At 39.6% G+C, this 23,039-nt stretch overlaps 1 long non-coding RNA gene across 1 annotated transcript; it reads left to right on the top strand.

Annotated features, from left to right (window-relative positions):
* The first annotated feature begins 10,256 nt into the window (after window positions 1–10,256).
* LOC148973426 (uncharacterized) lies at window positions 10,257–16,191 on the top strand. Its single transcript, XR_016146615.1, has 2 exons — window positions 10,257–10,572; window positions 10,763–16,191. It is a non-coding gene; the product is annotated as an uncharacterized LOC148973426 (long non-coding RNA).
* Window positions 16,192–23,039: the final 6,848 nt, after the last annotated feature.

Below are 23,039 nucleotides of genomic sequence, written 5' to 3'. Positions count from 1 at the left end.
GCACATCTAACCCTTTCTGTGTCTTCTTTAATCGTTTCTAGATTCTTTTTTAAAGATATCCACGCACATGCTATTTAGCAGGCGCTGAACTGTTCAATTACTGGCCAGATTTGAACAGTTAAAGCCCCACGTTGGGCGCCATGTTTTACAGAGTGTGTGCTTTAATCTTAACACCTTTTAACCTTATTATTTATTATCCTCAGGTTAGGTCTAGTAAGTCAAATCTGCCCTAAATCATAAGCATTCGAATGGTATTTACAATTGTTCAGATGACTTCTCTGTGGTCAGTTCTTGCTTAAGGTTTATTAACAACACTGCTAGACGCTTACTTGTAATTAGCATTAGTTATTTATTAATGTAAATATTCTAGAAATAAAAGTTAGGGTCAAACTTAAATTCTTTATGCTGCAAAACTCTGGAATCTACTCCTGTGTAAGGGAAATCTTTATGGACCTCAGCTATGCTAATTATTTCCCATCTGTTTTCTGCTGTTATCTCGGGACGCTTGTCTCGAGAAAAATGATGTTCGTCAACTCCAGTTTGTCGGAGCTGCTGTACTGCACGTGGGAGTGAACAACATCAGGCTGAGGTTCTGAAGAAGTTCTACAGGAGCCTGATCGAGACGGTATGCAACACATCGCCTGAAGCAACGATCATCGTGTCTGGACCGCTTCCCATGTACAGACAAGGACAGGAAAGGTTCAGTAGATTATTTGCGCACACCTAATAAATAGTAAGTCAAAGTCCAAATCACAGTCTTTGTTGTCCAAACTTAATTGATATGTTTAGTGTCGAACATTATATTGAAACTGTGTCTATTCCTCGTTTAGTGACGCCTGTGGAGAGACGACTCTGCCTGTGGAGAGACGACTCTGCCTGTGAGCTGCTGGATTGGCGGTCCGCGCTTGAAACATCACACGCCGATGCTCACAAGTCAGTGGTTAGTTACTCTTTGACTCTGACTTCGTCTACTCCATGCGTTTCTCTGCCCAGGAGGACGCGATCATCTCTGGCTTCATTCACTCTGGCACGATACAACACCATGGATCACACAGCGGAAGACACGAGCCAGCACCAGAGCAAGAACCTCTCCGCCGCCCCTCCCGGTCTTCGAGATCTCGACCCGGAACCGCTTCTCCCCTCTTCGCGAGTCCGAACGCGACGCCACCGTGATCATGGGCACGTCCATGGTCCGTCATGTCTGTGCTAGCTCAGGTAAGGATAAGGTGCACACTCACTGCTATCTTGGTGCTCATGTTCTTGATGTTGCTGCACAGGTTCCTGAGATCCTGAACGGTTATGAGCGCGTCGGAGCTGTTATGCTGAACTCGGGAGCGAACGACATCAGGCTGAGGTTCTGAAGATGGACTACAGGAGCCTGGTCAAGACTGTACGCAACACATCGCCTGAAGCAACGATCATGTTTGGACTGCTTCCCACTTACAGACATGACTAGTAAGTCAAAGTCCAAATCACAGTTTTTGTTGTCCAAACTTAATTGATATGCTTAGTGTGGAACATTATATTGAAACTGTCTATTCCTCGTTTAGTGACGCCTGTGGAGAGACGACTCTGCCTGTGAGCTGCTGGATTGGCGGTCAGCGCTTGAAACATCACAAGCCGATGTTCACTAGTCAGTGGTTAGTTACTCTTTGACTCTGACTTCGTCTACTCCATGCGTTTCTCTGCCCAGAAGGACGCGATCATCTCTGGCTTCATTCAGTCCGGCACAGACAACACCATGAATCACACAGCGGAAGACACAAGCCAGGACCAGAGCTAGAACCTCTCTGCCGCCCCTCCCGGTCTTCGAGATCTCGACCCGAAACGCTTCTCCCCTCTTCGCGGGTCGAAAAGCGATGACGCCGTGATAAGCGGCACGTCCATGATCCGTCATGTCCGTGCTACCTCAGGTAAGGATAAGGTGTGCACTCACTGCTTTCCTGGTGCTCGTGTTCTTGATGTTGCTGCACAGGTTCCCGAGATCCTGAACGGTGATGAGCACGTCTGAGCTGTTTTGTTAAACGTGGGAGCGAACGACATCAGGCTGAGGTTCTGAAGGACTACAGGAGCCTAATCGAGACGGTACGCAACACATCGCCTGACGTAACGAGCCTTGCACATCTAACCCTTTTTGTGTCTTCTTTAATCTTTTCTAGATTCTTTTTTAAAGATAAATCAATTAGAAGACGACTAATGAAACTTATATCCACGCACATGCTATTTAGCAGGCGCTGAACTGTTCAATTACTGGCCAGAATTGAACAGTTAAAGCCCCACGTTGGGCGCTATGTTTTACAGAGTGTGTGCTTTAATCTTAACACCTTTTAACCTTATTATTTTTTTTATCCTCAGGTTAGGTCTAGTAAGTCAAATCTGCCCTAAATCATAAGCATTCGAATGGTATTTACAATTGTTCAGATGACTTCTCTGTGGTCAGTTCTTGCTTAAGGTTTATTAACAACACTGTTAGACGCTTACTTGTAATTAGCATTAGTTATTTATTAATGTAAATATTCTAGAAATAAAAGTTAGGGTCAAACTTAAATTCTTTATGCTGCAAAACTCTGGAATCTACTCCTGTGTAAGGGAAATCTTTATGGACCTCAACTATGCTAATTATTTCCCATCTGTTTTCTGCTGTTATCTCGGGACGCTTGTCTCGAGAAAAATGATGTTCGTCAACTCCAGTTTGTCGGAGCTGCTGTACTGCACGTGGGAGTGAACAACATCAGGCTGAGGTTCTGAAGAAGTTCTACAGGAGCCTGATCGAGACGGTATGCAACACATCGCCTGAAGCAACGATCATCGTGTCTGGACCGCTTCCCATGTACAGACAAGGACAGGAAAGGTTCAGTAGATTATTTGCGCACACCTAATAAATAGTAAGTCTTTGACTCTGACTTCGTCTACTCCATGCGTTTCTTTGCCCAGAAGGACGCGATCATCTCTGGCTTCATTCAGTCCGGCACAGACAACACCATGGATCACACAGCGGAAGACACGAGCCAGGACCAGAGCTAGAACCTCTCTGCCGCCCCTCCCGGTCTTCGAGATCTCGACCCGAAACGCTTCTCCCCTCTTCGCGAGTCGAAAAGCGGTGACGCCGTGATAAGCGGCACGTCCATGATCCGTCATGTCCGTGCTACCTCAGGTAAGGATAAGGTGTGCACTCACTGCTTTCCTGGTGCTCATGTTCTTGATGTTGCTGCACAGGTTCCCGAGATCCTGAACGGTGATGAGCACGTCTGAGCTGTTGTGTTAAACGTGGGAGCGAACGACATCAGGCTGAGGTTCTGAAGGACTACAGGAGCCTAATCGAGACGGTACGCAACACATCGCCTGAAGTAACGAGCCTTGCACATCTAACCCTTTCTGTGTCTTCTTTAATCTTTTCTAGATTCTTTTTTAAAGATAAATCAATTAGAAGACGACTAATGAAACTTAGTCGAAAAAAAAAACATTTCTAATCCTTAAGCATATCCACGCACATGTTATTTAGCAGGCGCTGAACTGTTCAATTACTGGCCAGAATTGAACAGTTAAAGCCCCACGTTGGGCGCCATGTTTTACAGAGTGTGTGCTTTAATCTTAACACCTTTTAACTAGGGCTGTGCAAAAGTTAATTGCGATTAATCGCATCCAAAATAAAAGTCTGTGTTTACATGGTATATTTGTGTGTTGTATATAATTATTTTGTATATATAAATACACACACATGTATGTATATGTTTAAGAAAATGTGTTATTCCTATATAAAATATTTATATTTATAGAATATAGATTATGTATTTATATATATATATATATACAGAATTTAAGCGCAAATAATTCTTAAATGTATACATGCATGCATAGATATTTATATATACAAAATTATATACAGCACACTCAAATATATTATGTAAAACAGACTTTTATTTTGGATGCGATTAATCGCAATTAACTTTTGCACAGCCCTACTTTTAACCTTATTATTTATTATCCTCAGGTTAGGTCTAGTAAGTCAAATCTGCCCTAAATCATAAGCATTCGAATGGTATTTACAATTGTTCAGATGACTTCTCTGTGGTCAGTTCTTGCTTAAGGTTTATTAACAACACTGCTAGACGCTTACTTGTAATTAGCATTAGTTATTTATTAATGTAAATATTCTAGAAATAAAAGTTAGGGTCAAACTTAAATTCTTTATGCTGCAAAACTCTGGAATCTACTCCTGTGTAAGGGAAATCTTTATGGACCTCAACTATGCTAATTATTTCCCATCTGTTTTCTGCTGTTATCTCGGGACGCTTGTCTCGAGAAAAATGATGTTCGTCAACTCCAGTTTGTCGGAGCTGCTGTACTGCACGTGGGAGTGAACAACATCAGGCTGAGGTTCTGAAGAAGTTCTACAGGAGCCTGATCGAGACGGTATGCAACACATCGCCTGAAGCAACGATCATCGTGTCTGGGCCGCTTCCCATGTACAGACAAGGACAGGAAAGGTTCAGTAGATTATTTGCGCACACCTAATAAATAGTAAGTCTTTGACTCTGACTTCGTCTACTCCATGCGTTTCTTTGCCCAGAAGGACGCGATCATCTCTGGCTTCATTCAGTCCGGCACAGACAACACCATGGATCACACAGCGGAAGACACGAGCCAGGACCAGAGCTAGAACCTCTCTGCCGCCCCTCCCGGTCTTCGAGATCTCGACCCGAAACGCTTCTCCCCTCTTCGCGAGTCGAAAAGCGGTGACGCCGTGATAAGCGGCACGTCCATGATCCGTCATGTCCGTGCTACCTCAGGTAAGGATAAGGTGTGCACTCACTGCTTTCCTGGTGCTCATGTTCTTGATGTTGCTGCACAGGTTCCCGAGATCCTGAACGGTGATGAGCACGTCTGAGCTGTTGTGTTAAACGTGGGAGCGAACGACATCAGGCTGAGGTTCTGAAGGACTACAGGAGCCTAATCGAGACGGTACGCAACACATCGCCTGAAGTAACGAGCCTTGCACATCTAACCCTTTCTGTGTCTTCTTTAATCTTTTCTAGATTCTTTTTTAAAGATAAATCAATTAGAAGACGACTAATGAAACTTAGTCGAAAAAAAAAAACATTTCTAATCCTTAAGCATATCCACGCACATGTTATTTAGCAGGCGCTGAACTGTTCAATTACTGGCCAGAATTGAACAGTTAAAGCCCCACGTTGGGCGCCATGTTTTACAGAGTGTGTGCTTTAATCTTAACACCTTTTAACTAGGGCTGTGCAAAAGTTAATTGCGATTAATCGCATCCAAAATAAAAGTCTGTGTTTACATAGTATATTTGTGTGTTGTATATAATTATTTTGTATATATAAATACACACACATGTATGTATATGTTTAAGAAAATGTGTTATTCCTATATAAAATATTTATATTTATAGAATATAGATTATGTATTTATATATATATATATATACAGAATTTAAGCGCAAATAATTCTTAAATGTATACATGCATGCATAGATATTTATATATACAAAATTATATACAGCACACTCAAATATATTATGTAAAACAGACTTTTATTTTGGATGCGATTAATCGCAATTAACTTTTGCACAGCCCTACTTTTAACCTTATTATTTATTATCCTCAGGTTAGGTCTAGTAAGTCAAATCTGCCCTAAATCATAAGCATTCGAATGGTATTTACAATTGTTCAGATGACTTCTCTGTGGTCAGTTCTTGCTTAAGGTTTATTAACAACACTGCTAGACGCTTACTTGTAATTAGCATTAGTTATTTATTAATGTAAATATTCTAGAAATAAAAGTTAGGGTCAAACTTAAATTCTTTATGCTGCAAAACTCTGGAATCTACTCCTGTGTAAGGGAAATCTTTATGGACCTCAGCTATGCTAATTATTTTCCATCTGTTTTCTGCTGTTATCTCGGGACGCTTGTCTCGAGAAAAATGATGTTCGTCAACTCCAGTTTGTCGGAGCTGCTGTACTGCAAGTGGGAGTGAACAACATCAGGCTGAGGTTCTGAAGAAGTTCTACAGGAGCCTGATCGAGACGGTATGCAACACATCGCCTGAAGCAACGATCATCGTGTCTGGGCCGCTTCCCATGTACAGACAAGGACAGGAAAGGTTCAGTAGATTATTTGCGCACACCTAATAAATAGTAAGTCAAAGTCCAAATCACAGTCTTTGTTGTCCAAACTTAATTGATATGTTTAGTGTCGAACATTATATTGAAACTGTGTCTATTCCTCGTTTAGTGACGCCTGTGGAGAGACGACTCTGCCTGTGGAGAGACGACTCTGCCTGTGGAGAGACGACTCTGCCTGTGGAGAGACGACTCTGCCTGTGAGCTGCTGGATTGGCGGTCAGCGCTTGAAACATCACACGCCGATGCTCACAAGTCAGTGGTTAGTTACTCTTTGACTCTGACTTCGTCTACTCCATGCGTTTCTCTGCCCAGGAGGACGCGATCATCTCTGGCTTCATTCACTCTGGCACGACACAACACCATGGATCACACAGCGGAAGACACGAGCCAGCACCAGAGCTAGAACCTCTCCGCCGCCCCTCCCGGTCTTCGAGATCTCGACCCGAAACGCTTCTCCCCTCTTCGCGAGTCCGAACGCGACGCCACCGTGATCATGGGCACGTCCATGGTCCGTCATGTCTGTGCTAGCTCAGGTAAGGATAAGGTGCACACTCACTGCTATCTTGGTGCTCATGTTCTTGATGTTGCTGCACAGGTTCCTGAGATCCTGAACGGTTATGAGCGCGTCGGAGCTGTTATGCTGAACTCCGGAGCGAACGACATCAGGCTGAGGTTCTGAAGGACTACAGGAGCCTGGTCAAGACTGTACGCAACACATCGCCTGAAGCAACGATCATGTTTGGACTGCTTCCCACTTACAGACATGACTAGTAAGTCAAAGTCCAAATCACAGTTTTTGTTGTCCAAACTTAATTGATATGCTTAGTGTGGAACATTATATTGAAACTGTCTATTCCTCATTTAGTGACGCCTGTGGAGAGACGACTCTGCCTGTGAGCTGCTGGATTGGCGGTCAGCGCTTGAAACATCACAAGCCGATGTTCACTAGTCAGTGGTTAGTTACTCTTTGACTCTGACTTCGTCTACTCCATGCGTTTCTCTGCCCAGGAGGACGCGATCATCTCTGGCTTCATTCACTCTGGCACGACACAACACCATGGATCACACAGCGGAAGACACGAGCCAGGACCAGAGCTAGAACCTCTCTGCCGCCCCTCCCGGTCTTCGAGATCTCGACCCGAAGTGCTTCTCCCCTCTTCGCGAGTCGAAAAGCGATGACGCCGTGATAAGCGGCACGTCCATGATCCGCCATGTCCGTGCTACCTCAGGTAAGGATAAGGTGTGCACTCACTGCTTTCCTGGTGTTCGTGTTCTTGATGTTGCTGCACAGGTTCCCGAGGTCCTGAACGGTGATGAGCACGTCTGAGCTGTTGTGTTAAACGTGGGAGCAAACGACATCAGGCTGAGGTTCTGAAGGACTACAGGAGCCTAATCGAGACGGTACGCAACACATTGCCTGAAGTAACGAGCCTTGCACATCTAACCCTTTTTGTGTCTTCTTTAATCTTTTCTAGATTCTTTTTTAAAGATAAATCAATTAGAAGACGACTAATGAAACTTAGTCGAAAAAAAAAATACATTTCTAATCCTTAAGCATATCCACGCACATGCTATTTAGCAGGCGCTGAACTGTTCAGTTACTGGCCAGAGTTGAACAGTTAAAACCCCACGTTGGGTGCCATGTTTTACAGAGTGTGTGCTTTAATCTTAACACCTTTTAACCTTATTATTTTTTATCCTCAGATTAGGTCTAGTAAGTCAAATCTGCCCTAAATCATAAGCATTCGAATGGTATTTACAATTGTTCAGATGACTTCTCTGTGGTCAGTTCTTGCTTAAGGTTTATTAACAACACTGTTAGACGCTTACTTGTAATTAGCATTAGTTATTTATTAATGTAAATATTCTAGAAATAAAAGTTAGGGTCAAACTTAAATTCTTTATGCTGCAAAACTCTGGAATCTACTCCTGTGTAAGGGAAATCTTTATGGACCTCAGCTATGCTAATTATTTTCCATCTGTTTTCTGCTGTTATCTCGGGACGCTTGTCTCGAGAAAAATGATGTTCGTCAACTCCAGTTTGTCGGAGCTGCTGTACTGCACGTGGGAGTGAACGACATCAGGCTGAGGTTCTGAAGAAGTTCTACAGGAGCCTGATCGAGACGGTATGCAACACATCGCCTGAAGCAACGATCATCGTGTCTGGACCGCTTCCCATGTACAGACAAGGACAGGAAAGGTTCAGTAGAATATTTGCGCACACCTAATAAATAGTAAGTCAAAGTCCAAATCACAGTCTTTGTTGTCCAAACTTAATTGGTATGTTTAGTGTCGAACATTATATTGAAACTGTGTCTATTCCTCGTTTAGTGACGCCTGTGGAGAGACGACTCTGCCTGTGGAGAGACGACTCTGCCTGTGAGCTGCTGGATTGGTGGTCCGCGCTTGAAACATCACACGCCGATGCTCACAAGTCAGTGGTTAGTTACTCTTTGACTCTGACTTCGTCTACTCCATGCGTTTCTCTGCCCAGAAGGACGCGATCATCTCTGGCTTCATTCAGTCCGGCACAGACAACACCATGGATCACACAGCGGAAGACACGAGCCAGGACCTGAGCTAGAACCTCTCTGCCGCCCCTCCCGGTCTTCGAGATCTCGACCCGAAACGCTTCTCCCCTCTTCGCGAGTCGAAAAGCGATGACGCCGTGATAAGCGGCACGTCCATGATCCGTCATGTCCGTGCTACCTCAGGTAAGGATAAGGTGTGCACTCACTGCTTTCCTGGTGCTCGTGTTCTTGATGTTGCTGCACAGGTTCACGAGATCCTGAACGGTGATGAGCACGTCTGAGCTGTTCTGTTGAACATGGGAGCGAACGACATCAGGCTGAGGTTCTGAAGGACTACAGGAGCCTAATCGAAACGGTACGCAACACATCGTCTGAAGTAACGAGCCTTGCACATCTAACCCTTTCTGTGTCTTCTTTAATCGTTTCTAGATTCTTTTTTAAAGATAAATCAATTAGAAGATGACTAATGAAACTTAGTCGAAAAAAAAAATACATTTCTAATCCTTAAGCATATCCACGCACATGCTATTTAGCAGGCGCTGAACTGTTCAATTACTGGCCAGAATTGAACAGTTAAAGCCCCACGTTGGGCGCCATGTTTTACAGAGTGTGTGCTTTAATCTTAACACCTTTTAACCTTATTATTTATTATCCTCAGGTTAGGTCTAGTAAGTCAAATCTGCCCCAAATCATAAGCATTCGAATGGTATTTACAATTGTTCAGATGACTTCTCTGTGGTCAGTTCTTGCTTAAGGTTTATTAACAACACTGCTAGACGCTTACTTGTAATTAGCATTAGTTATTTATTAATGTAAATATTCTAGAAATAAAAGTTAGGGTCAAACTTAAATTCTTTATGCTGCAAAACTCTGGAATCTACTCCTGTGTAAGGGAAATCTTTATGGACCTCAGCTATGCTAATTATTTCCCATCTGTTTTCTGCTGTTATCTCGGGACGCTTGTCTCGAGAAAAATGATGTTCGTCAACTCCAGTTTGTCGGAGCTGCTGTACTGCACGTGGGAGTGAACAACATCAGGCTGAGGTTCTGAAGAAGTTCTACAGGAGCCTGATCGAGACGGTATGCAACACATCGCCTGAAGCAACGATCATCGTGTCTGGACCGCTTCCCATGTACAGACAAGGACAGGAAAGGTTCAGTAGATTATTTGCACACACCTAATAAATAGTAAGTCAAAGTCCAAATCACAGTCTTTGTTGTCCAAACTTAATTGATATGTTTAGTGTCGAACATTATATTGAAACTGTGTCTATTCCTCGTTTAGTGACGCCTGTGGAGAGACGACTCTGCCTGTGAGCTGCTGGATTGGCGGTCCGCGCTTGAAACATCACACGACGATGTTCACAAGTCAGTGGTTAGTTACTCTTTGACTCTGACTTCGTCTACTCCATGCGTTTCTCTGCCCAGGAGGACGCGATCATCTCTGGCTTCATTCACTCTGGCACGACACAACACCATGGATCACACAGCGGAAGACACGAGCCAGCACCAGAGCTAGAACCTCTCCGCCGCCCCTCCCGGTCTTCGAGATCTCGACCCGAAACGCTTCTCCCCTCTTCGCGAGTCCGAACGCGACGCCACCGTGATCATGGGCACGTCCATGGTCCGTCATGTCTGTGCTAGCTCAGGTAAGGATAAGGTGCACACTCACTGCTATCTTGGTGCTCATGTTCTTGATGTTGCTGCACAGGTTCCTGAGATCCTGAACGGTTATGAGCGCGTCGGAGCTGTTATGCTGAACTCGGGAGCGAAAGACATCAGGCTGAGGTTCTGAAGGACTACAGGAGCCTGGTCGAGACGGTACGCAACACATCGCCTGACGCAACGATCATTGTGTCTGAACCGCTTCCCTCTTACAGACAAGGATGGGAAAGGTTCAGTAGATTATTTGCACTAATTGAATTATATATAATTGAATATTATTGAATTGTATATATATATATATATATATATATATATATATATATACAATAATTGAATTGTCATTGTGTAATGAACAGAAATTGCTCTTTGTAAATTGGAATCTGTTCTGCGAGAGACCTAGGCTCTATTATGCTTTACCAGAATCGGAGCGGCTGTTCTGTCGGACAACATCTCCAAGACGTTACACACCTAATGACTAGTAAGTCAAAGTCGCTCCTTTGAAAGCAATGTTTCTCCTGGTTCCATCTCTTGGACTGATGTCTCTGCCTGTAAGGCTATCTTTTGCCATCCTAATATACGAGAATCACCCCATGTATATGGTTGTATAAAAGTCATGCTGGATTTTTCCTGGGCTTTTGCTGCCATAGCTTAGCCTCTTTGGAATAGACTTATTAGACTTTCAATCACCCTTCAACTTATTTCTTATGTGCACATCTAACCCGTTTTTGGTGTTAAATAATCTTTTCTAGATTAGTATCTTTTTTCGACTAAGTTTGTCTAGTCGTCTTCTATTTGGTGATGTATCTTTTTTTTCCAAAAAAAGAAAATAAATTTTTAATCCTTATGCATATCCACGCACATGCTATTTAGAAGGCACTTAACTGTTCAATTACTGGCCAGAATTGAACAGTTAAAGCCCCACGTTGGGCGCCATGTTTTACGGTGTGTGTGTGCGCCTTAATTTTAACACCTTTAACATTATTATTTTTTATCTTCAGGTTAGGTCGACTAAGTCAAATCTGCCCTAAATCATAAGCATTCGAATGGTACTTACAATTTGTTCAGATGACTTCTCTGTGGTCAGTTCTTGCTTAAGGATTATTAACGACACTGTTCGACAATTGCTTGTAATTAACATTAGTTATTTATTAATATAAATATTCCAGAAATAAAAGTTAGGCTCAAACTTAAATTCTTTACGCTCAAACTCTGGAATATCCTTCCCGATATGGTTTGACGCTCTGACTCGCTGTAAAGTTTAAAACCAGACTAAAGACGCATCTCTTTAGCCAAGCATTCACATACTGCTTACCTTTTATTCCTCTGTTGAATCAGATCGAATGCTTTTAACACTTTAAAACTTGAAGAGTCTGTAGGTTACTTGCATAGGTTGCGTAGTATTTACAGTCATTACTTTTCCTGTGTGTATTGCGTGAATGATGGGTGGTTGGGCAGATATTGTGTTATTGCGGTAGGTGGTATGCCATACGGAACTGTTGCCAATGAAACGCATTACCGCGACAGTGGGGCTCGACAGCCTTAGTCAAACGGGTTGGCGCGTATGGTTGGGTTGTGGAGAGTTTGTGAGTGTTTTTTAACATCTACTCCTGTGTAATGGAAATCATTATGAACATCAGCTATGCTAATAATTTCCCATCTGTTTTCTGCCGTTATCTCGGGACGCTTGTCCCGAGAAAAATGGCGTTCGTCAGCTCCAGTTTGTATCCAGCCTCTCATGGAGACTTCAGATGCCCCAACACCTGCAATGAGAAGACTAAATGCCTGTGAAGAGACGACTCAACACCTGTGAAAGATGACTCGATGCCTGTGGAGAGACGACTCAATGCTGGCGATATGTTACGCCCTTAATATTACATGATTATCCAAATGTAATTTTCCATGTACTTTTCTGTAATGCACTTTCTGTAAAGCTGCTTTGAAACAAGTATTGTGAAAGGACTATACAAACAAACTTGAATTCACTTGCAGGGCCAACAGACTTGACTTGTGTGGATCCTGACTTGTGTTCAGATCCTGACATGTGTTTGACTTGTGTGGATCTTGACTTGTGGGTCTTGACTTGTGTTTGACTTGTGTGGATCTTGACTTGTGGGTTTTGACTTGAGTGGATCTTGACTTGTGTTGATCTTGACTTGTGGGTCTTGACTTGAGTGGATCTTGACTTGTGGGTCTTGACTTGTTTGACTTCAACCGTTGGAATTGGGTGGGTGGGTCTTGTGTTTGAGGAGGTGAAGGGTTGAAACCAACCCTGGACAACTCAGTCTAAGACCAAAAGTCAATCAACTGCAGGTGCAAATCAAAGTTACTTAAGCTACAATATATAGGGGTGTATCACACTCACAAAGACTTTCTTTTTTCAGTTTTTTGTTTTTATTTATATTATACTAAATGTAATTTTTGTATTTATGGTTTTGCCTCTTGTTCCATTTAAGATCAAGTTTGTCTGTCCTTTTTTTTTAATCCCTTTCTAATTTGACCCTTTTGTCTGTCTTTGCATTTATGGTATATTTAGGTTTTTATTTTTATTGTTTTTTTAAATCATAGATCTTTCACTGTTTTCTAACATTTTCTGTCTGCTTTTTATGCCATTTTTGCCTTTCTTATATTGTAAAGCTTTGTATTGAAGTTGTAAACTTACTTTGTTGCATTTTGTTACACTTGATTTTGTTTGTTTTATTTTAATTTCTTTGTTTTTTTTTTACTTGGGTTATGGTCCATATTTGTTTCCTTGTTCTGTTTTTTTTAAAGCCTTTTGTTAACCTTTGTTTCTACTCTTGTATGATTTTATTTGTGCCCATATGCAACTTTGTGTAATTTGAAACACCCCATTTGTGAATCCTAACCTTTATTGGCATTTTTAAAATTACTTTAAGTTTTTGTGAGGTTTATAATCGGTTTTGGTTTATTTTGTGTTCCATTATCCTGTGTTGGCCGGTCCCTCCAGATGTTTAGACAATCCAGTCTGATGTCCTTCACATTCAGCCTCTCATTGATGCTGCTGCTCCTCCTCCCCCCTCCTCTACCCGTGTCTAGTTAATGCGGCCTGTGTTTGTTGACTACTTTCAGCCCTTTGGTTCATCCTTCATTTTACCCTTTACACCTTGAGTCCACCTTTGTGCCAAGCCCCAGACTTGTGGCGGAGCTGGTAATCTGAGGCCCAAGACAGGTCGACAGAGTGAAAGTTAGGTTGATGCTCTATCAGGTCCTCCATGGGCAGTTATTGCCCTGCAGTGCAGTGGTCTTGTCTCTGCCCAGGTCCCCATCTCTAATGGCTCCATCTGAGTTGGTTGTCCACCGAGTTGTCACTGGCACATTCACCAAAGGTCCCCCCTATCCTTTTATTGACTGTGTTTTGGCTCTACATCCCATCCTAAAGCAGCTTTGTCCACTTGACTTATTTTTGCTACTTTGTATTGTTTAACCTTGTTTTTTGTATTTCAGCACATTTTAGGTTTTTATTTTAGGATTTTTTATGCCCTCTATATTTCAATCAGTCTGTCTTTTTTTTCCTTTTGTACAGTATTTTATTTACTAACTTCTATTTAAACTTTGTTCTGTGCCCTTTATGGTCTTGTCTAAGCTATTCTAAGACAGAACAAAATAAAGTTGTCAAGCATAAAAGCTGCATGTCTCAGATTATTCTTCCTATTGCCCTTTAGTGTTTGTATTTCTGCTGTTTGCCTTTCATGCCTCTGCCAGTTAAGTCCCTTTTTTGTGCCCTGTTGTAGTGATGGTTTTTACATATTTGTTCCTTGTGGTGTTAGATTAAATTTGTAATACACTTTATGCCTTAATGCTCCTTAATTTTTGTCTCTGGACTTATGTCCTTATCATGGTCTCAATGGCACTTTTTGTATTTGTGCATTTTTCCCTTTTTTTGTATTTTGATCTCTTGCCTTTGCATTTGAACCATCACTGCTCTTGTCTTTGCATTTTCCCTTAGCCTATTTTAGTTTTATTGGCTTTTTATGAGTGAATGTTTTCTATATATCTTTAATTTATGCTCCTTGCCTTGTAAGCCATTGTGCTGTTTTATGGCCCAGTCCCATTGACCATTTTTGTGCCCATTCCTATTTTTCTGGAACAGTTGTATTTTGTATTTAAATGTACTTTATAAAAGGTTTGCCTTTACTGTTTGTGCGTTTTGTAAATGTATGTGCCTGTTTATATTCTGACTGCCTTCTGTATGTTAGCATTAGTGGCTGTCTTACTACACCATTTTTCTGCTTTGATTCATCTCTATGTTCTTGTGCTGATTTTTATTTGTGCCTGATGCTGCTATTTCATTCAGCCTGTTTGAATTTTGTTCTCCCCGATGGGATGGTTGAGTTTTCTGGGTACTTGATTCATTTTCATGAACTTCTGGAAAACTGGAGATCTTTCTTTTCAAGTGTTCAGCTGCTGGACTTGGGTGGGTGGGACTTGTGTTGTACTTCAGTGGGTGGGTCTTGTCCAAGGTTGATTTTTCACCCTGCACCTCATGAGTATCAACTGCAGGTGCAAATCAAAGTCACTTAAGCTACAATATATAGGGATGCCTCCCACGCAATATATAGGGATGCCTCCCACGCAATATATAGGGATGCCTCCCACGCAATATATAGGGATGCCTCCCGTGCAGACACTTTTTTTTTCTTAAGTGTTTTAGTTACATTGTACTAATTTTGTATTTATCTTAATTAAAAAAGGGACAAACTATGGTTTCTCCTCTTGTTCCATTTGAATTTCTATTTTATGACCCTTTTGTCTGTCTTTGCATTTATTTTATATTTAGATCTTTATTTTAAAGCATTGTTTTTATTGTTAATAAATATCTTTTAACTTGTTTCTTACATTATCTGTTACCTTTTATGCCATTGTTTGCCCCTTCTTATATTGTAAAGCTTTGTATGAAAGTTGTAAACTTGTCTTGTATTTTGTTACACTTTGTTTTGTTTTTCATTTTATTTTTTAAACATTTTCAAAATGACTGTAAAGTACTTGTCGGGTTATAATCTTTTTTTTATAACCCGTTATCCTGTGTTGGCCGGTCCCTCCAGCTGTTTAAACAGTCCAGTCTGATGTCCTTCTCACTCAGCATGAAGCCTCTCATTGATGCTCCTCCCGCCTCCTCTACCCATGTTATCTATTTAATGGGGCCTGTGTCTGCTGGCTCCTTGCAGCCTTTTGCCTCATCCTTCATTGCACCTTGGGTCAACCTTTGTATTCCAGATTACCAGCTCCGCCTAGGTGTTGATCCTCTGTCTTTGTGCCAAGCCCCAGACTTAACTTTCACTCTGTCGACCTATCCGTTCCACCATGGGCAGTTATCCCTCAAGCTGTATCGGGGGTCTTGCCTTATTCCTTCAACCTCTGTGGTTCTGCCTCTGCCCTGCAGTGCAGTGGTTTGTCTTGGGTCTTCAGCTCTGCCTAAATCCTCATCTCTAATGGCTCCATCTCATTTTGTTGTCCCCCGGGTTTTGCTTGGTCCATTTACCAAAGGTCCACCTATCCTTTTATTGACTGTGCTACGGCCCTACGTCCTGGTGACCTTGTTGGGGCTTCCTGCCATGTTCTGCCTCCCTATTCCCTCCATTATCTCCTCTGTGGTGGTTCCCTCTGTCAGCACCTCCCTTGGTCACAGCTCTCTCTCAAGCTCCATATCAAAATGTCAATCATCCTCTGTCTCTTATTTAATACGGTTTCAATTTCTTTTGATTTCTTCTAGTACTGTTGTATAATTCTGTTTTCTTTGTAAGTTTAGTTGTAACTAAATGCTCCTTTTTTATTTTTATGCTGTTGATTGACTTAAATCAAAAGCATAAATACAAAATAAAATATAAAATAAACGCATTGACTTTTAATGTATTTTTTTATTTTGGTGGGAAAGTTACTTTTTGAAAAGTTACTTTTTGAAAAGTTACTTTTTGAAAAGTTACTTTTTGAAAAGTTACTTTTTGAAAAGTTACTTTTTGAAAAGTTACTTTTTCGCTTTTGTACAGTATTTTATTTATTAACTTCTATTTAAACTTTTTGTTCTCTGCCCTTTATGGTGTTGTCTAACCTATTCTAAGACAGAACAAAATAAAGTTCTCAAGCGTAAAAGCTGCACGTCTCAGATTATTCTTCCTTTGCATTCCTATATTCCCCTTAAGTGTTTGTATTTCTGCTGTTTGCCTTTTATGCCTCTGCCAGTTAAGTCCCTTTTTAGTGCCCTGTTGTAGTGATGATTTTTACATATTTATACATTGTGGTGTTTGATTAAAGGAGCATTAAGGCGTAAAGGGTATTACAAATTTAGTTTTGTCTCTGCACTTATGTCCTTATCGTGGTCTCATTGGCCCTTTTTGTATTTGTGCATTCTTCCCATTTTTGCATTTTCCATAAGCCTATTTTAGTTTTATTGGCTTTTATTATTGAATGTTTTCCGTATATCTTTAATTTATGCTCCTTGTCTTGTAAGCCATTGTGCTGTTTTATGCCCATTCCTATTTTTCTGGAACAGTTGTATTTTGTATTTAAATGTACTTTATAAAAGGTTTGCCTTTACTGTTTGTGCGTTTTGTAAATGTATGTGCCTGTTTATATTCTGACTGCCTTCTGTATGTTAGCATTAGTGGCTGTCTTACTACACCATTTTTCTGCTTTGATTCATCTCTATGTTCTTGTGCTGATTTTTATTTGTGCCTGATGCTGCTATTTCATTCAGCCTGTTTGAATTTTGTTCTCCCCGATGGGATGGTTGAGTTTTCTGGGTACTTGATTCATTTTCATGAACTTCTGGAAAACTGGAGATCTTTCTTTTCAAGTGTTCAGCTGCTGGACTTGGGTGGGTGGGACTTGTGTTGTACTTCAGTGGGTGGGTCTTGTCCAAGGTTGATTTTTCACCCTGCACCTCATGAGTATCAACTGCAGGTGCAAATCAAAGTCACTTAAGCTACAATATATAGGGATGCCTCCCGTGCAGACACTTTTTTTTCTTAAGTGTTTTAGTTACATTGTACTAATTTTGTATTTATCTTAATTAAAAAAGGGACAGACAAACTATGGTTTCTCCTCTTGTTCCATTTGAATTTCTATTTTATGACCCTTTTGTCTGTCTTTGCATTTATTTTATATTTAGATCTTTATTTTAAAGCATTGTTTTTATTGTTAATAAATATCTTTTAACTTGTTTCTTACATTATCTGTTACCTTTTATACCATTGTTTGCCCCTTCTTATATTGTAAAGCTTTGTATGAAAGTTGTAAACTTGTCTTGTATTTTGTTACACTTTGTTTTGTTTTTCATTTTAGTTTTTAAACATTTTCAAAATGACTGTAAAGTACTTGTCGGGTTATAATCTTTTTTTTTTATAACCCGTTATCCTGTGTTGGCCGGTCCCTCCAGCTGTTTAAACAGTCCAGTCTGATGTCCTTCTCACTCAGCATGAAGCCTCTCATTGATGCTCCTCCCGCCTCCTTTACCCATGTTATCTATTTAATGGGGCCTGTGTCTGCTGGCTCCTTGCAGCCTTTTGCCTCATCCTTCATTGCACCTTGGGTCAACCTTTGTATTCCAGATTACCAGCTCCGCCTAGGTGTTGATCCTCTGTCTTTGTGCCAAGCCCCAGACTTAACTTTCACTCTGTCGACCTATCCGTTCAACCATGGGCAGTTATCCCTCAAGCTGTATCGGGGGTCTTGCCTTATTCCTTCAACCTCTGTGGTTCTACCTCTGCCCTGCAGTGCAGTGGTTTGTTTTGGGTCTTCAGCTCTGCCTAAATCCTCATCTCTAATGGCTCCATCTCATTTTGTTGTCTCCTGGGTTCTGCTTGGTCCATTTACCAAAGGTCCACCTATCCTTTTATTGACTGTGCTACGGCCCTACGTCCTGGTGACCTTGTTGGGGCTTCCTGCCATGTTTTGCCTCCCTATTCCCTCCATTATCTCCTCTGTGGTGGTTCCCTCTGTCAGCACCTCCCTTGGTCACAGCTCTCTCAAGCTCCATATCAAAATGTCAATCATCCTCTGTCTCTTATTTAATACTGTTTCAATTTCTTTTGATTTCTTCTAGTACTGTTGTATATTTCTGTTTCCTTTGTATATTTCTATTTCCTTTGTAAGTTTAGTTGTAACTAAATGCTCCTTTTTATTTTTATGCTGTTGATTGACTTAATGTGTTTATTTTATATTTTATTTTGTATTTATGCTTTTGATTTGACTTTTAATGTATTTTTTTTATTTTGGTGGGAAAGTTACTTTGTGGAAAGTTACTTTTTGGAAAGTTACTTTTTGGAAAGGTACTTTTTGGAAAGGTACTTTTTGGAAAGGTACTTTTTGGAAAGGTACTTTTTGGAAAGGTACTTTTTGGAAAGGTACTTTTTGGAAAGGTACTTTTTGGAAAGGTACTTTTTGGAAAGTTACTTTTTGGAAAGTTACTTTTTGAAAAGTTACTTTTTGAAAAGTTACTTTTTGAAAAGTTACTTTTTGAAAAGTTACTTTTTGAAAAGTTACTTTTTGAAAAGTTACTTTTTGAAAAGTTACTTTTTGAAAAGTTACTTTTTGAAAAGTTACTTTTTGAAAAGTTACTTTTCAAAAAGTAACTTTTTGAAAAGTTACTTTTTGAAAAGTTACTTTTTGAAAAGTTACTTTTTGAAAAGTTACTTTTTGAAAAGTTACTTTTTGAAAAGTTACTTTTTGAAAAGTTACTTTTTGAAAAGTTACTTTTTGAAAAGTTACTTTTTGAAAAGTTACTGTTTGAAAAGTTACTGTTTGAAAAGTTACTGTTTGAAAAGTTACTGTTTGAAAAGTTACTGTTTGAAAAGTTACTGTTTGAAAAGTTACTGTTTGAAAAGTTACTGTTTGGAAAGTTACTGTTTGGAAAGTTACTTTTTGGAAAGTTACTTTTTGGAAAGTTACTTTTTGGAAAGTTACTTTTTGGAAAGTTACTTTTTGAAAAGTTACTTTTTGAAAAGTTACTGTTTGAAAAGTTACTGTTTGAAAAGTTACTGTTTGAAAAGTTACTGTTTGAAAAGTTACTGTTTGGAAAGTTACTGTTTGGAAAGTTACTTTTTGGAAAGTTACTTTTTGGAAAGTTACTTTTTGGAAAGTTACTTTTTGGAAAGTTACTTTTTGGAAAGTTACTTTTTGGAAAGTTACTTTTTGGAAAGTTACTTTTTGGAAAGTTACTTTTTGAAAAGTTACTTTTTGAAAAGTTACTTTTTGAAAAGTTACTTTTTGAAAAGTTACTTTTTGAAAAGTTACTTTTTGAAAAGTTACTTTTTGAAAAGTTACTTTTTGAAAAGTTACTTTTTGAAAAGTTACTTTTTGAAAAGTTACTTTTTGAAAAGTTACTTTTTGAAAAGTTACTTTTTGAAAAGTTACTTTTTGAAAAGTTACTTTTTGAAAAGTTACTTTTTGAAAAGTTACTTTTTGAAAAGTTACTTTTTGAAAAGTTACTTTTTGAAAAGTTACTTTTTGAAAAGTTACTTTTTGAAAAGTTACTTTTTGAAAAGTTACTTTTTGAAAAGTTACTTTTTGAAAAGTTACTTTTTGAAAAGTTACTTTTTGAAAAGTTACTTTTTGAAAAGTTACTTTTTGAAAAGTTACTTTTTGAAAAGTTACTTTTTGAAAAGTTACTTTTTGAAAAGTTACTTTTTGAAAAGTTACTTTTTGAAAAGTTACTTTTTGAAAAGTTACTTTTTGAAAAGTTACTTTTTGAAAACATCCAGTCTGATGTCCTTCTCACTCAGCATGAAGCCTCTCATTGATGCTCCTTCTGCCTCCTCTACCCATGTCATCTAGTTAATGGGGCCTGTGTCCGCTGGCTTCTTGCAGCCTTTTGGCTCATCTTTCATTGCACCTTGGGTCAACCATTGTATTCCAGATTACCATCTCTCCCTATGTGTTGATGCTCTGTCTTTGTGCCAAGCCCCGGACTTAACTTTCACTCTGTCGACCTACCCGTTCCACCATGGGCAGTTATCTCTCAAGCTGTATTGGGGGTCTTGCCTTATTCCTGCAACCCCTCTGGTTCTGCTTCTGTCCTGCAGTGCAGTGGTCTTACCTTGGGTTAGCTCTGCCTAGATCCTCATCTTTAATGGCTCCATCTCTTTTTGTTGTCCCCCGGGTTCTGCTTGGCCCATTTACCAAAGGTCCACCTATCTTTTTATCAACTGTGCTATGGCCCTACATCCTGGTGACCTTGTTGGGGCTTCCTGCCATGTTCTGCCTCACTATTCTGTCCATTTTCTCCACTGTGATGATTCCCTCTGTAAGCACCTGCCTTGGTCACAGCTCTCTCCAGCTCCACATCATCAAGCTGCCAATCATCCGCTGCCTCTTTTTAATATGGTTTTCAATTTTTTTTTGATTTCTTCTAGTACTGTTGTATATCTCTATTTCCTTTGTATATTTCTGTTTTCTTTGTAAGTTTACTTGTAACTTGATGCTCATTTTATTTTTTACCCTTATGTATAGATGTGAATTAGATGTGAATTAGATGTGTTGTATTTATGCTGTTGATTGACTTAATGTGTCTTATTTTTTTATTTATTTTTATTTTTGCTGTTTGACGTTTAATGTATTTTTTTATTTTTTAATTTATTAATTTTTTTATTTTATTATTCATGTCTTATTTTTATGTATGCTGTTTATTGACTTAATGTATTTTTTAATGTTTAAAAAAAATTCTTATTTTTATTTATAGTGTTGGTTGACTTAATGTGTTATTTATTTATTTATTTATTTATTTTAAATTTTTTTAAATAAAAATTTGTGTTTTTTTATTTTAATGTGTTATTTTTGCTGTTGATTGACTTTTAATATATTTTAATTATTTTATTTTTTGTTTTTTTGGTCTTTTTTATTTTGTTTTTACTTGTACCGTTAATTTTTAATGCATTTTTGTTTTATTGTAAAGAGTTTAATAATTTGTATTCAGAAAAATAATAAAATTAAATTTATTTTAAATGTTTTATTTATTTATTTTATTTATTTATTTATTTTTATTTTTGCTGTTTGACATTTAATGTATTTTTTAATTTATTAATTTTTTTATTTTATTTTTCATGTCTTATTTTTATTTATGCTGTTTATTGACTTAATGTATTTTTTAATGTTTAAAAAAAAAATTCTTATTTTTATTTATAGTGTTGGTTGACTTAATGTGTTATTTATTTTTTTATTTATTTTTTAATTTTTTTAAATAAAAATTGTGTTTTTTTTATTTTAATGTCTTATTTTTGCTGTTGATTGACTTTTAATATATTTTAATTATTTTATTTATTTTTTTTTATTTTGTTTTTACTTATACCGTTGATTTTTAATGCATTTTTGTTTTATTGTAAAGAGTTTAATAATTTGTATTCAGAAAAATAATAAAATTAAATTTATTTTAAAAGTTTTTTTTTTTTGGGCGGCAGGGGTAAGAGGGGTAAGAGGGGTAAGAGGGGTAAGAGGGGTAAGAGGGGTAAGAGGGGTAAGAGGGGTAAGAGGGGTAAGAGGGGTAAGAGGGGTAAGAGGGGTAAGAGGGGTAAGAGGGGTAAGAGGGGTAAGAGGGGTAAGAGGGGTAAGAGGGGTAAGAGGGGTAAGAGGGGTAAGAGGGGTAAGAGGGGTAAGAGGGGTAAGAGGGGTAAGAGGGGTAAGAGGGGTAAGAGGGGTAAGAGGGGTAAGAGGGGTAAGAGGGGTAAGAGGGGTAAGAGGGGTAAGAGGGGTAAGAGGGGTAAGAGGGGTAAGAGGGGTAAGAGGGGTAAGAGGGGTAAGAGGGGTAAGAGGGGTAAGAGGGGTAAGAGGGGTAAGAGGGGTAAGAGGGGTAAGAGGGGTAAGAGGGGTAAGAGGGGTAAGAGGGGTAAGAGGGGTAAGAGGGGTAAGAGGGGTAAGAGGGGTAAGAGGGGTAAGAGGGGTAAGAGGGGTAAGAGTTAGGGTTAGGGTTAGGGTTAGGGTTAGAGTTAGGGTTAGGGTTAGGGTTAGGGTTAGAGGTTAGGGTTAGGGTTAGGGTTAGGGTTAGGGTTAGGGTTAGGGTTAGGTTAGGGTTAGGGTTAGGGTTAGGGTTAGGGTTAGGGTTAGTTAGGGTTAGGGTTAGGGTTAGGGTTAGGGTTAGGTTAGGGTTAGGGTTAGGGTTAGGGTTAGAGGTTAGGGTTAGGGTTAGGGTTAGGGTGGGTTAGGGTTAGGTAATAGGGTAAAATGCGAAGATGAGCCCCCGGGCTCATGAGCCCCCCCCCCATTTCTCCTGGTTCCCGGGGGCCCACGTGGCTGAAACTCCGCCCATATACTAATTCGGGGGCGGGGAGTCGATTGCAAGTGGTTTGGGATCTCTAGCGCCACCAGGGGACAAGATATGGTACTGCAAATAGGGTTGACTTTCACAGTTTCAGTGGGTGGGACTTGTGTTTTTGGGGTTGGGACTTGTGTTTTTTTTGGAGGTGGGACTTGTGTTTTTTTTGGGTGGGACTTGTGTTTTTTTTGGGTGGGACTTGTGTTTTTTTTTTTTTGTAGGTTGGACTTGTGTTTTTTTTTTTTTTTTTTTTTTTTTTTTAAGGTTGGACTTGTGTTTTTTGGAGGTGGGACTTGTGTTTTTTTTGGGTGGGACTTGTGTTTTTTTTGGGTGGGACTTGTGTTTTTTTTTTTTTTTTGTAGGTTGGACTTGTGTTTTTTTTTTTTTTTTTTTTTTTAAGGTTGGACTTGTGTTTTTTGGAGGTGGGACTTGTGTTTTTTT

Source organism: Pimephales promelas, chromosome 15 (genome assembly GCF_988280905.1).
Source record: "Pimephales promelas chromosome 15, fPimPro1.hap1.1, whole genome shotgun sequence".
Taxonomy (NCBI): domain Eukaryota; kingdom Metazoa; phylum Chordata; class Actinopteri; order Cypriniformes; family Leuciscidae; genus Pimephales; species Pimephales promelas.
The sequence above is the reverse complement of the archived record's forward strand: the minus strand, read 5'-3'. Positions and strand labels throughout refer to the sequence as shown.